General features: G+C 45.9%; 2 long non-coding RNA genes across 2 annotated transcripts in view; one reads left to right on the forward strand and one right to left on the reverse strand.

Moving 5' to 3' along the window:
- The window catches only part of LOC135412873 (uncharacterized), a 636,102-nt gene that overhangs the window by 252,440 nt on the left and 371,755 nt on the right, over positions 1–11,907 (forward strand). The gene's annotated exons all lie outside the window — the stretch shown is intronic.
- The window catches only part of LOC135412848 (uncharacterized), a 19,644-nt gene continuing 17,977 nt past the window's right edge, over positions 10,241–11,907 (reverse strand). The window contains exon 3 of the long non-coding RNA XR_010429978.1: positions 10,241–10,401. This is a non-coding gene — a long non-coding RNA (uncharacterized LOC135412848). The remainder of the gene's footprint in view (positions 10,402–11,907) is intronic.

The raw sequence follows: 11,907 nt of genomic DNA on the forward strand, positions 1-11,907 counted from the left end.
TAGTTCTCTTCCAGACAGGCCACTACATCCCAGGTCTGGAGTTTTGCACAGAATCAAGCAGAACTCAAAGCCTTGGCAAAAACCGCTTTCCACCCTATGTCAGACATTGGACTTTTAGAAAGTTACTTGATCTGTCACATACCCATCATTATCTCTTGGTTCCTCTTCATCCTCATTCACCAGTGGCACAACTGAATTGTCTGCTGCACTGGAAACAAGTGGGTGCTCCTGGTTCTGCTCCCACTGATGGAACGAGGTACAAACAAAGGCAGTTTAGGAACCATCTGAAGCCCCTCCTCCCTGCTCCCCTCTTTCAGATCCCTAATTGGATGTAGGCTGCAGCCAAATCTTTTCCTTTTTCTGCCCCAAAGAGGCAAATTCAGCAGTGATAGCCATAAACAATCCATGTGAGATGAACGGCTGCTGAAGAAAGGAAACCACAAGAGGGGTTTGGAGTAAAGAATTCAACTTTGATGCTGCACTGGCACCAGGCTAATAGGACTTGGAGTATCTGCAATCAGTCAGTATCTGCCAGAATAATAAGGAACCCACAGATGTGCCATCTTGGCAAGGGTTCCTCCCTGTGTGTACACCCCTGAGAAGTGACTTGGAGGGACGTGCTAGTTGGAGCTGCAAAGCAAGGTCTGTGCTCAAGCCAGCTGCCCGTAGCATCCCACATCAGCCAGCTGAGCTGTGCAGATCCCCCTCTGTCCTCTTTGCCCTCCCATAAAGCTGAAAGGATAACAACATGTGGATCCTTACCTGTGAGTTCTCCTCTCTCCAAATTGGAGAGGTAACAGTAGCTGCTGGCCATGTTCTAGAAGAACAGAACCAGAAAGAACACACAGCCATTAATTTCACTGTGCATGGAGGGTTACCAACACATAAAGTGTCCGAAATTAAAACATCCCCTTCTCTGATCTAGCAACATCCCAGCCCAGCAACACAACCATTTCAAGAGCTTTTATGTACTTCAAGCATTTCAGTGTGTCTCAAGCCACAGTGTAAGATCCATTTGTTAATGACTCCACGAACAGAGAAGAAAGGTTTCTGCTGGATTTTGCAGCAGATTTTGTGGGCAACAACCTCTTTCAACCCTATGTCAGAAATCAGACTGTAGAAAGACACTTCATCTGTCACATACCCATCATTATCTCTTGGTTCCTCTTCATCATCACTTGTCAGTAGCACAACTGAATTATCTGCTGCACTGGAAACAAGTGGGTTTCCAGCTGGGTGCTGCTGGTTCTGCTCCCACTGCTGCAACGGGGTCGAAATGGAGGCAGCTTAGAACTACCTGTAGCCCCTCCTCCCTGCTCCCCTCTTTCAGTTCCCCAATTGGATTTAGGCTGGAGGTGTTTCTATCCCTCTTTCTGCCCTAACCAGGCAAATTCAAGGGTGATATCCGTAACTACTCGTATGACATGAACAGCTGCTGAAGAAAGGAAGCCACAAGAGGGGTTGGAGTAAAGAATTCAAGCCTGGCTGCTGTGTTGGTGCCAGGCAAATAGATCTTAGATGTCTGCATTCAGTCCATTACTGCTATAATATCGGAACCCACAGATCTTCCAGTGCCATCTTGGCGAGGGATCCCCCTCTACAGGCACCCCTGAGAAGTGACTTGGAGGGATGTGCTACTTGGAGCTTCAAAGCAAGGGCTGTGCTTCAAGCCAGCTGCCTCTAGCATGCCATGTTAGCCAAATGAGTTATGCAGCTCCTGCCCTGCTCCATTCCCCCTCCCACAGAAAATGAAAAGGTGGCAACATGTGGATTCTTACCCCTAGGAAGCAATACTGCTCCAGCACATTTGTAAGGGTAGCACTGGGTCTTGTGGTAGAGAGAAGAGAGCAAGAAAAAAATTCAGCTGTTAATTGCACCATTCATCAGGGGTGAGTGATACATAAATTGTCAGAAATCAAAACATCCCTTCTTCTGATCTAGCTACAACCCAGCCCAGCAACACAATCATTCCAAGAACTTTTATGTACTGCAAGCATTTCAGTGTATCTCAAGCCACAGTGTAAGATCCATTCCTTTATGACTTCATGAAGAGAGAAGAAAGATTTCTTCTGGGGTTTACTGGATTTTTTTGGGTTTTTTAGTTAGTTCTCTTCCAGACAGGCCACTACATCCCAGGTCTGGAGTTTTGCACAGAATCAAGCAGAACTCAAAGCCTTGGCAAAAACCTCTTTCCACCCTATGTCAGACATTGGACTTTTAGAAAGTTACTTGATCTGTCACATACCCATCATTATCTCTTGGTTCCTCTTCATCATCATTCACCAGTGGCACAACTGAATTGTCTGCTGCACTGGAAACAAGTGGGTGCTCCTGGTTCTGCTCCCACTGATGGAACGAGGTACAAACAAAGGCAGTTTAGGAACCATCTGAAGCCCCTCCTCCCTGCTCCCCTCTTTCAGGTCCCTAATTGGATGTAGGCTGCAGCCAAATCTTTTCCTTTTTCTGCCCCAAAGAGGCAAATTCAGCAGTGATAGCCATAAACAATCCATGTGAGATGAACGGCTGCTGAAGAAAGGAAACCACAAGAGGGGTTTGGAGTAAAGAATTCAAGTTTGATGCTGCACTGGCACCAGGCTAATAGGACTTGGAGTATCTGCAATCAGTCAGTATCTGCCAGAATAATAAGGAACCCACAGATGTGCCATCTTGGCAAGGGTTCCTCCCTGTGTGTACACCCCTGAGAAGTGACTTGGAGGGACGTGCTAGTTGGAGCTGCAAAGCAAGGTCAGTGCTCAAGCCAGCTGCCCGTAGCATCCCACATCAGCCAGCTGAGCTGTGCAGATCCCCCTCTGTCCTCTTTGCCCTCCCATAAAGCTGAAAGGATAACAACATGTGGATCCTTACCTCTGAGGAGTCATCTATCCAAATTGGAGAGGTAACAATACCTACTGGCCGTGTGCTAGAGAGAAGAGAACTTGAAGGAAAATGCAGCCATTAATTTCATTGTGCATGGAGGGTTACCAACACATAAAGTGTCAGAAATCAAAGCATCCTTTATTCTGATCTAGCAACATCCCAGCCCAGCAACACAATCATTTGAAGGGCTTTTATGTACTTCAAACATTTCACTGTGTCTCAAGCCACAGTGTAAGATCCATTCCTTAATTCCTTAATGAGATAAAAAAGGTTTCTGCTGGATTTTACTGGTTTTTTGGATGGGCTTTCAAAAACAGACAGGCCATTATATTCCAGGTCTGAATTTTTCACACAGAATCAAGCAGAACTCAAAGCCTTGGCAAAAACCTATTTCTACCCTGTGTCAGAAATTAGACTTTAGAGAGTTACTTTATCTGTCACATACCCATCATTATCTCTTGGTTCCTCTTCATCATCACTTGTCAGTAGCACAACTGAATTATCTGCTGCACTGGAAACAACTGGGTTTCCAGCTGGGTGCTGCTGGTTCTGCTCGCACTGCTGCAACGGGGTCGAAATGGAGGCAGCTTAGGAACCACATGTAACCCTTTCTCCCTGCTCCCCTCTTTCAGTTCCCTAATTGGATTTAGGCTGGAGGTGTTTCTTTCCCTCTTTCTGCCCTAAACAGGCAAATTCAGCAGTGATAGCCATGAACACTTCCTATTAGATGAACACCTCAGTGTCCAGGAGTACCTTAAATGGAAGTTGCAGGTAAACACTTAATATTTGAGGAGTCAAAGTCTTCCTGTCCTCTCCTTTTCTTTTTCTTTAAATCCCTGGCCTGTATGATGAGGATCTCTGGAATAACTTCCCTTTTAAATTGCATCTCCTTCTGTTACATTACCAATGACTGGTAAATGTTGTGCCCAAGTTCTGGAGCAACAGGCTCTTTTAAACTACTTTTTCACTACAAGGGATACTTGGAAGTGTTAATGTGTTCAGAGGTGCATTTGACTGGTAACTCTGTCTAAAGTGGTCAATCAGAGCTGTGTTTCAACCCTGGAGGTCAGGCTACCTAGTTAGATGCCAGAAGACAGGCCCAGGAGCACAGGAGAAAACTAATTTGACTGCAAGATGGACAGAAGTGTGCCATTCATTACTTACCACAGCAGAATCATCACCAGTTAGATCAATGACTTCAGGCTCAGCAGATTCGTCTGTGAGATCTATGATTTCGTCAACAGCTGAAAAAGAGAAATGGGCTGTCACTGTGGAACAGGCTGAGGTAGATTCGATTGTGCCTTGGGTCTCTTCTCTTCAGGAATGTGGCCAAAATGTCACTCAAGCTTTGCCCTCAACAGTCCACAGAGACCATTACCAGCCCTGTTTTTTCACAGGTGGCAGTGCAAGAGGAACAGCAGCTGAACTTCTCACACAATTCTGTTGGATAACAATATCTTGTGGGAGGGACACACCAACAGATGATTCATCTAACATAGGGTAATGTTTATCAGACAGAAAAAACACCCAAAACAAAACCCAAAGCAGAACCAGAATCGTAGAGGGTATCCTAATTTTACAGTACCATGCTGTACATGTTCCCCTGAGGGATGGGGCACAGCTAGCTTTTCCTTATCTTCTTCCAGCTTCAGAGATCTCATACTTAGTTTGCCACCCTCTGTAGTGGCAGCTGTGGCACCTGCCAGCTCATCAGAGTTCATTCAGATGTCTGAGCAGCCCTGGAGGACCTTTGATACACAGCTCATCTCCCTCATTTTAGTGGAAATTCTCTCTCATTCTCTTTCAAATGAGAGCATGGAATCTCTCTCATTTTAGTGGAAAATGGATCACAGCTCAGTAACAAACCCAAATGGTTGTGAGAAGGCTTGTTGTTTAGGGATGCCATACTAGGCACTTCCTAAAATCCCATGTTTCCCTTCCTCCCCAGTAAAGGGCCTAGAAACTGGCAAAAGCATATGTTCAGCTGTATGTCAAACCTCTAGAAGCAGTTTCTGTTCTTACCAAGATCAAAAGAAAGCACACGACTTTCTTCGAGGTCTATTGGCTCTGCTGCTGAAGCCTCACCTGCACTAGAAGCCAGCAGCCTGCTTCGTTTCGGAGCTTGTCTGGAATTAATGGCTCCTCCAGGGCACTTTCGCCGATTCTAAGAGAGAACAAAGCCTTAGCATTTGGTGTGGGAGTAATATTAACGGGGCCCTCATTTTTGCAACAGCAGTGAAAGTACACGAGGATACAGAAAACAACTCCACAACGTCTGGAATACACATTGAATGGTGCTCTGGGTCATTCCTGCCTGAGCCCATTGCATCAGAGAAAGGAAACCACAATAGGGGTTTGGAGTAAAGAATTCAAGTTTGATGCTGCACTGGCACCAGGCTAATAGGACTTGGAGTATCTGCAATCAGTCAGTATCTACCAGAATAATAAGGAACCCACAGATGTGCCATCTTGGCAAGGGTTCCTCCCTGTGTGTACACCCCTGAGAAGTGACTTGGAGGGACGTGCTAGTTGGAGCTGCAAAGCAAGGTCTGTGCTCAAGCCAGCTGCCCGTAGCATCCCACATCAGCCAGCTGAGCTGTGCAGATCCCCCTCTGTCCTCTTTGCCCTCCCATAAAGCTGAAAGGATAACAACATGTGGATCCTTACCTCTGAGGAGTCATCTATCCAAATTGGAGAGGTAACAGTAGCTGCTGGCCGTGTGCTAGAGAGAATAGAACTTGAAAGAAAATGCAGCCATTAATTTCACTGTGCATGGAGGGTTACCAACACATGAAGTGTCAGAAATTAAAACATCCTTTAGTCGGACCTAGCAACATCCCAGCCCAGCAACACAATCATTTGAAAGGCTTTTATGTACTTCAAGCATTTCAGTGTGTCTCAAGCCACAGTGTAAGATCCATTCCTTAATTCCTTAATGAGATAAAAAAGCTTTCTTCTGGATTTTACTGGATTTTTGGATGGGATTTCAAAAACAGACAGGCCACTTTATTCCAGGTCTGAATTTTTCACACAGAATCAAGCAGAACTCAAAGCCTTGGCAAAGACCTATTTCTACCCTGTGTCAGAAATTAGACTGTAGAAAGACACTTCATCTGTCACATACCCATCATTATCTCTTGGTTCCTCTTCATCATCACTGGTCAGTAGCACAACTGAATTATCTGCTGCACTGGAAACAAGTGGGTTTCCAGCTGGGTGCTGCTGGTTCTGCTCGCACTGCTGCAACGGGGTCGAAATGGAGGCAGCTTAGGAACCACATGTAGCCCCTCCTCCCTGCTCCCCTCTTTCAGTTCCCCAATTGGATTTAGGCTGAAGGTGTTTCTTTCCCTCCTTCTGCCCTAAACAGGCAAATTCAGCAGTGATAGCCATAAACACTTCCTATTAGATGAACACCTCAGTGTCCAGGAGCACCTTATATGGATGTTGCAGGTAAACACTTAATATTTGAGGAGTCAAAGTCTTCCTGTCCTCTCCTTTTCTTTTTCTTTAAATCCCTGGCCTGTATGATGAGGATCTCTGGAATAACTTCCCTTTTAAATTGCATCTCCTTCTGTTACATTACCAATGACTGGTAAATGTTGTGCCCAAGTTCTGGAGCAACAGGCTCTTTTAAACTACTTTTTCACTACAAGGGATACTTGGAAGTGTTAATGTGTTCAGAGGTGCATTTGACTGGTAACTCTGTCTAAAGTGGTCAATCAGAGCTGTGTTTCAACCCTGGAGGTCAGGCTACCTAGTTAGATGCCAGAAGATAGGCCCAGGAGCACAGGAGAAAACTAATTTGACTGCAAGATGGACAGAAGTGTGCCATTCATTACTTACCACAGCAGAATCATCACCAGTTAGATCAATGACTTCAGGCTCAGCAGATTCGTCTGTGAGATCTATGATTTCGTCAACAGCTGAAAAAGAGAAATGGGCTGTCACTGTGGAACAGGCTGAGGTAGATTCGATTGTGCCTTGGGTCTCTTCTCTTCAGGAATGTGGCCAAAATGTCACTCAAGCTTTGCCCTCAACAGTCCACAGAGACCATTACCAGCCCTGTTTTTTTCACAGGTGGCAGTGCAAGAGGAACAGCAGCTGAACTTCTCACACAATTCTGTTGGATAACAATATCTTGTGGGAGGTACACACCAACAGATGATTCATCTAACATAGGGTAATGTTTATCAGACAGAAAAAAAACCCAAAACAAAACCCAAAGCAGAACCAGAATCGTAGAGGGTATCCTAATTTTACAGTACCATGCTGTACATGTTCCCCTGAGGGATGGGGCACAGCTAGCTTTTCCTTATCTTCTTCCAGCTTCAGAGATCTCATACTTAGTTTGCCACCCTCTGTAGTGGCAGCTGTGGCACCTGCCAGCTCATCAGAGTTCATTCAGATGTCTGAGCAGCACTTGAGGACCTTTGATACACAGCTCATCTCCCTCATTTTAGTGGAAATTCTCTCTCATTCTCTTTCAAATGAAAGCATGGAATCTCTCTCATTTTAGTGGAAAATGGATCACAGCTCAGTAACAAACCCAAATGGTCATGAGAAGGCTTGTTGCTTAGGGATGCCGTACTAGGCACTTCCTAAAATCCCATGTTTCCCTTCCTCCCCAGTAAAGGGCCTAGAAACTGGCAAAAGCATATGTTCAGCTGTATGTCAAACCTCTAGAAGCAGTTTCTGTTCTTACCAAGATCAAAAGAAAGCACACGACTTTCTTCGAGGTCTATTGGCTCTGCTGCTGAAGCCTCACCTGCACTAGAAGCCAGCAGCCTGCTTCGTTTCGGAGCTTGTCTGGAATTAATGGCTCCTCCAGGGCACTTTCGCCGATTCTAAGAGAGAACAAAGCCTTAGCATTTGGTGTGGGAGTAATATTAACGGGGCCCTCATTTTTGCAACAGCAGTGAAAGTACACGAGGATACAGAAAACAACTCCACAACGTCTGGAATACACATTGAATGGTGCTCTGGGTCATTCCTGCCTGAGCCCATTGCATCAGAGAAAGGAAACCACAATAGGGGTTTGGAGTAAAGAATTCAAGTTTGATGCTGCACTGGCACCAGGCTAATAGGACTTGGAGTATCTGCAATCAGTCAGTATCTACCAGAATAATAAGGAACCCACAGATGTGCCATCTTGGCAAGGGTTCCTCCCTGTGTGTACACCCCTGAGAAGTGACTTGGAGGGACGTGCTAGTTGGAGCTGCAAAGCAAGGTCTGTGCTCAAGCCAGCTGCCCGTAGCATCCCACATCAGCCAGCTGAGCTGTGCAGATCCCCCTCTGTCCTCTTTGCCCTCCCATAAAGCTGAAAGGATAACAACATGTGGATCCTTACCTCTGAGGAGTCATCTATCCAAATTGGAGAGGTAACAGTAGCTGCTGGCCGTGTGCTAGAGAGAATAGAACTTGAAAGAAAATGCAGCCATTAATTTCACTGTGCATGGAGGGTTACCAACACATGAAGTGTCAGAAATTAAAACATCCTTTAGTCGGACCTAGCAACATCCCAGCCCAGCAACACAATCATTTGAAAGGCTTTTATGTACTTCAAGCATTTCAGTGTGTCTCAAGCCACAGTGTAAGATCCATTCCTTAATTCCTTAATGAGATAAAAAAGCTTTCTTCTGGATTTTACTGGATTTTTGGATGGGATTTCAAAAACAGACAGGCCACTTTATTCCAGGTCTGAATTTTTCACACAGAATCAAGCAGAACTCAAAGCCTTGGCAAAGACCTATTTCTACCCTGTGTCAGAAATTAGACTGTAGAAAGACACTTCATCTGTCACATACCCATCATTATCTCTTGGTTCCTCTTCATCATCACTGGTCAGTAGCACAACTGAATTATCTGCTGCACTGGAAACAAGTGGGTTTCCAGCTGGGTGCTGCTGGTTCTGCTCGCACTGCTGCAACGGGGTCGAAATGGAGGCAGCTTAGGAACCACATGTAGCCCCTCCTCCCTGCTCCCCTCTTTCAGTTCCCCAATTGGATTTAGGCTGGAGGTGTTTCTTTCCCTCCTTCTGCCCTAAACAGGCAAATTCAGCAGTGATAGCCATAAACACTTCCTATTAGATGAACACCTCAGTGACCAGGAGTACCTTAAATGGATGTTGCAGGTAAACACTTAATATTTGAGGAGTCAAAGTCTTCCTGTCCTCTCCTTTTCTTTTTCTTTAAATCCCTGGCCTGTATGATGAGGATCTCTGGAATAACTTCCCTTTTAAATTGCATCTCCTTCTGTTACATTACCAATGACTGCTAAATGTTGTGCCCAAGTTCTGGAGCAACAGGCTCTTTTAAACTACTTTTTCACTACAAGGGATACTTGGAAGTGTTAATGTGTTCAGAGGTGCATTTGACTGGTAACTCTGTCTAAAGTGGTCAATCAGAGCTGTGTTTCAACCCTGGAGGTCAGGCTACCTAGTTAGATGCCAGAAGATAGGCCCAGGAGCACAGGAGAAAACTAATTTGACTGCAAGATGGACAGAAGTGTGCCATTCATTACTTACCACAGCAGAATCATCACCAGTTAGATCAATGACTTCAGGCTCAGCAGATTCGTCGGTGAGATCTATGATTTCGTCAACAGCTGAAAAAGAGAAATGGGCTGTCACTGTGGAACAGGCTGAGGTAGATTCGATTGTGCCTTGGGTCTCTTCTCTTCAGGAATGTGGCCAAAATGTCACTCAAGCTTTGCCCTCAACAGTCCACAGAGACCATTACCAGCCCTGTTTTTTTCACAGGTGGCAGTGCAAGAGGAACAGCAGCTGAACTTCTCACACAATTCTGTTGGATAACAATATCTTGTGGGAGGTACACACCAACAGATGATTCATCTAACATAGGGTAATGTTTATCAGACAGAAAAAAAACCCAAAACAAAACCCAAAGCAGAACCAGAATCGTAGAGGGTATCCTAATTTTACAGTACCATGCTGTACATGTTCCCCTGAGGGATGGGGCACAGCTAGCTTTTCCTTATCTTCTTCCAGCTTCAGAGATCTCATACTTAGTTTGCCACCCTCTGTAGTGGCAGCTGTGGCACCTGCCAGCTCATCAGAGTTCATTCAGATGTCTGAGCAGCACTTGAGGACCTTTGATACACAGCTCATCTCCCTCATTTTAGTGGAAATTCTCTCTCATTCTCTTTCAAATGAAAGCATGGAATCTCTCTCATTTTAGTGGAAAATGGATCACAGCTCAGTAACAAACCCAAATGGTCATGAGAAGGCTTGTTGCTTAGGGATGCCGTACTAGGCACTTCCTAAAATCCCATGTTTCCCTTCCTCCCCAGGAAAGGGCCTAGAAACTGGCAAAAGCATATGTTCAGCTGTATGTCAAACCTCTAGAAGCAGTTTCTGTTCTTACCAAGATCAAAAGAAAGCACACGACTTTCTTCGAGGTCTATTGGCTCTGCTGCTGAAGCCTCACCTGCACTAGAAGCCAGCAGCCTGCTTCGTTTCGGAGCTTGTCTGGAATTAACGGCTCCTCCACGGCGCTTTCGCCGATTCTAAGAGAGAACAAAGCCTTAGCATTTGGTGTGGGAGTAATATTAACGGGGCCCTCATTTTTGCAACAGCAGTGAAAGTACACGAGGATACAGAAAACAACTCCACAACGTCTGGAATGGTGCTCTGGGTCATTCCTACCTGAGCCCATTGCATCAAGGAAAAGACATCACCCCTGATCTCTTACCAGGTGCCTCACCAGGAAAAAGCCTATCCCAGTGGCTTGCAAAGAAGAAGACTAGTTCACAATTCTATCAGGGTGTTGCTCACACTGTAAGCATTTCTGAGCTATTGCTAGCACCCCAAGAGATTCAAAACCTTCAGTATCCCAGAACATGAAGTTACATAAAGTTTTAACAGGCTTCTCCTCCCGTGCCCTTGCTAAAAACTCTTGAAATCCTTTCTAGAAGTACCCCAGAAAATATGTTTCAGAAATCAGATTTGCATTGAGTAGTAAAGTACTTACTGTGCTCATGGTGTTTGGTGATCTAAAACCACTGGAAAAGTCAGTGGGACAAACACCACAAAAGGAATTTCAGGGAAGTTACAGCAATCGATCCCTTAGATTCCTTAGGTAGAACAGGCTACAAAGTCCTGATTTCTAGGAATCAGAGAATGATGTTCTTCCAAACCTATCAGAAAAGAAGAGAGGAGATGACCTATCTGGAATGCCTGTTCTCTTAAATAGCCACACATACTCTAAGATTCCCTTTCACGAGTCACCAGTTTCTGCCCAAAGCTAGAGGGGAAATCTATGAGTCTGGTACTTGAGTCCCAGACACCTGCAGCTGGACCTGAAGCCCAGAACAGCCCCACAGCATCAGAAACATTTTCAAAGTTCATCTACACTCACCTGTACCGTTAGTTGAGAATTTGTCGTGAAAATTATCAGCAAATCGCCTTCTGTTCCCAGCAGGGACAGAGAAGACAGAGGCTCTGCACCTGCTTCCCAGCAGAGTATCCGCCAACTGCCAACTGTCGATGGAGTGTTGGGCTCCTGACCCCTCCGTGCGGACGCCCGCATGGCAACCGTTTGGTAACATTCCATGGTCCGGTAGCCGGTGACCTCTTTGCACCCTCGTGGAGGCCCAGAATGCTTTGGCTTGGAAGGGACCTTGAAGATCATCTGGTTCTAACTGCCCTGCCATGGATAGGGACATCATCCACTAGACCAGGGTGCTCAGGGCCCCATCTAGCCTGGCCTGGAATAGTGCCTTCCAGGGACGGGGCATCCACAGCTTCTCTGGGCAGCCTGCTCCAGTGTCTCGACACCCTCACAGCTCTTCCTAACATCTAATCTAAATCTTCCCTCTTCTGCTTTAAAATCGTTCCCCCTTTTCCTCTCACTCACTGCCCGTGTGAAGAAATCGCTCTCTGCCTTTCCTACAGGCCCCTTCAGCCACTGGAGGGCCGCAGTGAGGCCTCCCCCGGAGCCCGTTCCTCTCCAGGCTGGACATCCCCGGCTGTCCCAGCCCGGCTCCATAGGAGAGGTGCTCTGGCCCTGTGAG

Source organism: Pseudopipra pipra, chromosome 4, assembly GCF_036250125.1.
Source record: "Pseudopipra pipra isolate bDixPip1 chromosome 4, bDixPip1.hap1, whole genome shotgun sequence".
In the NCBI taxonomy this organism is placed as follows: Eukaryota; Metazoa; Chordata; class Aves; order Passeriformes; family Pipridae; genus Pseudopipra; species Pseudopipra pipra.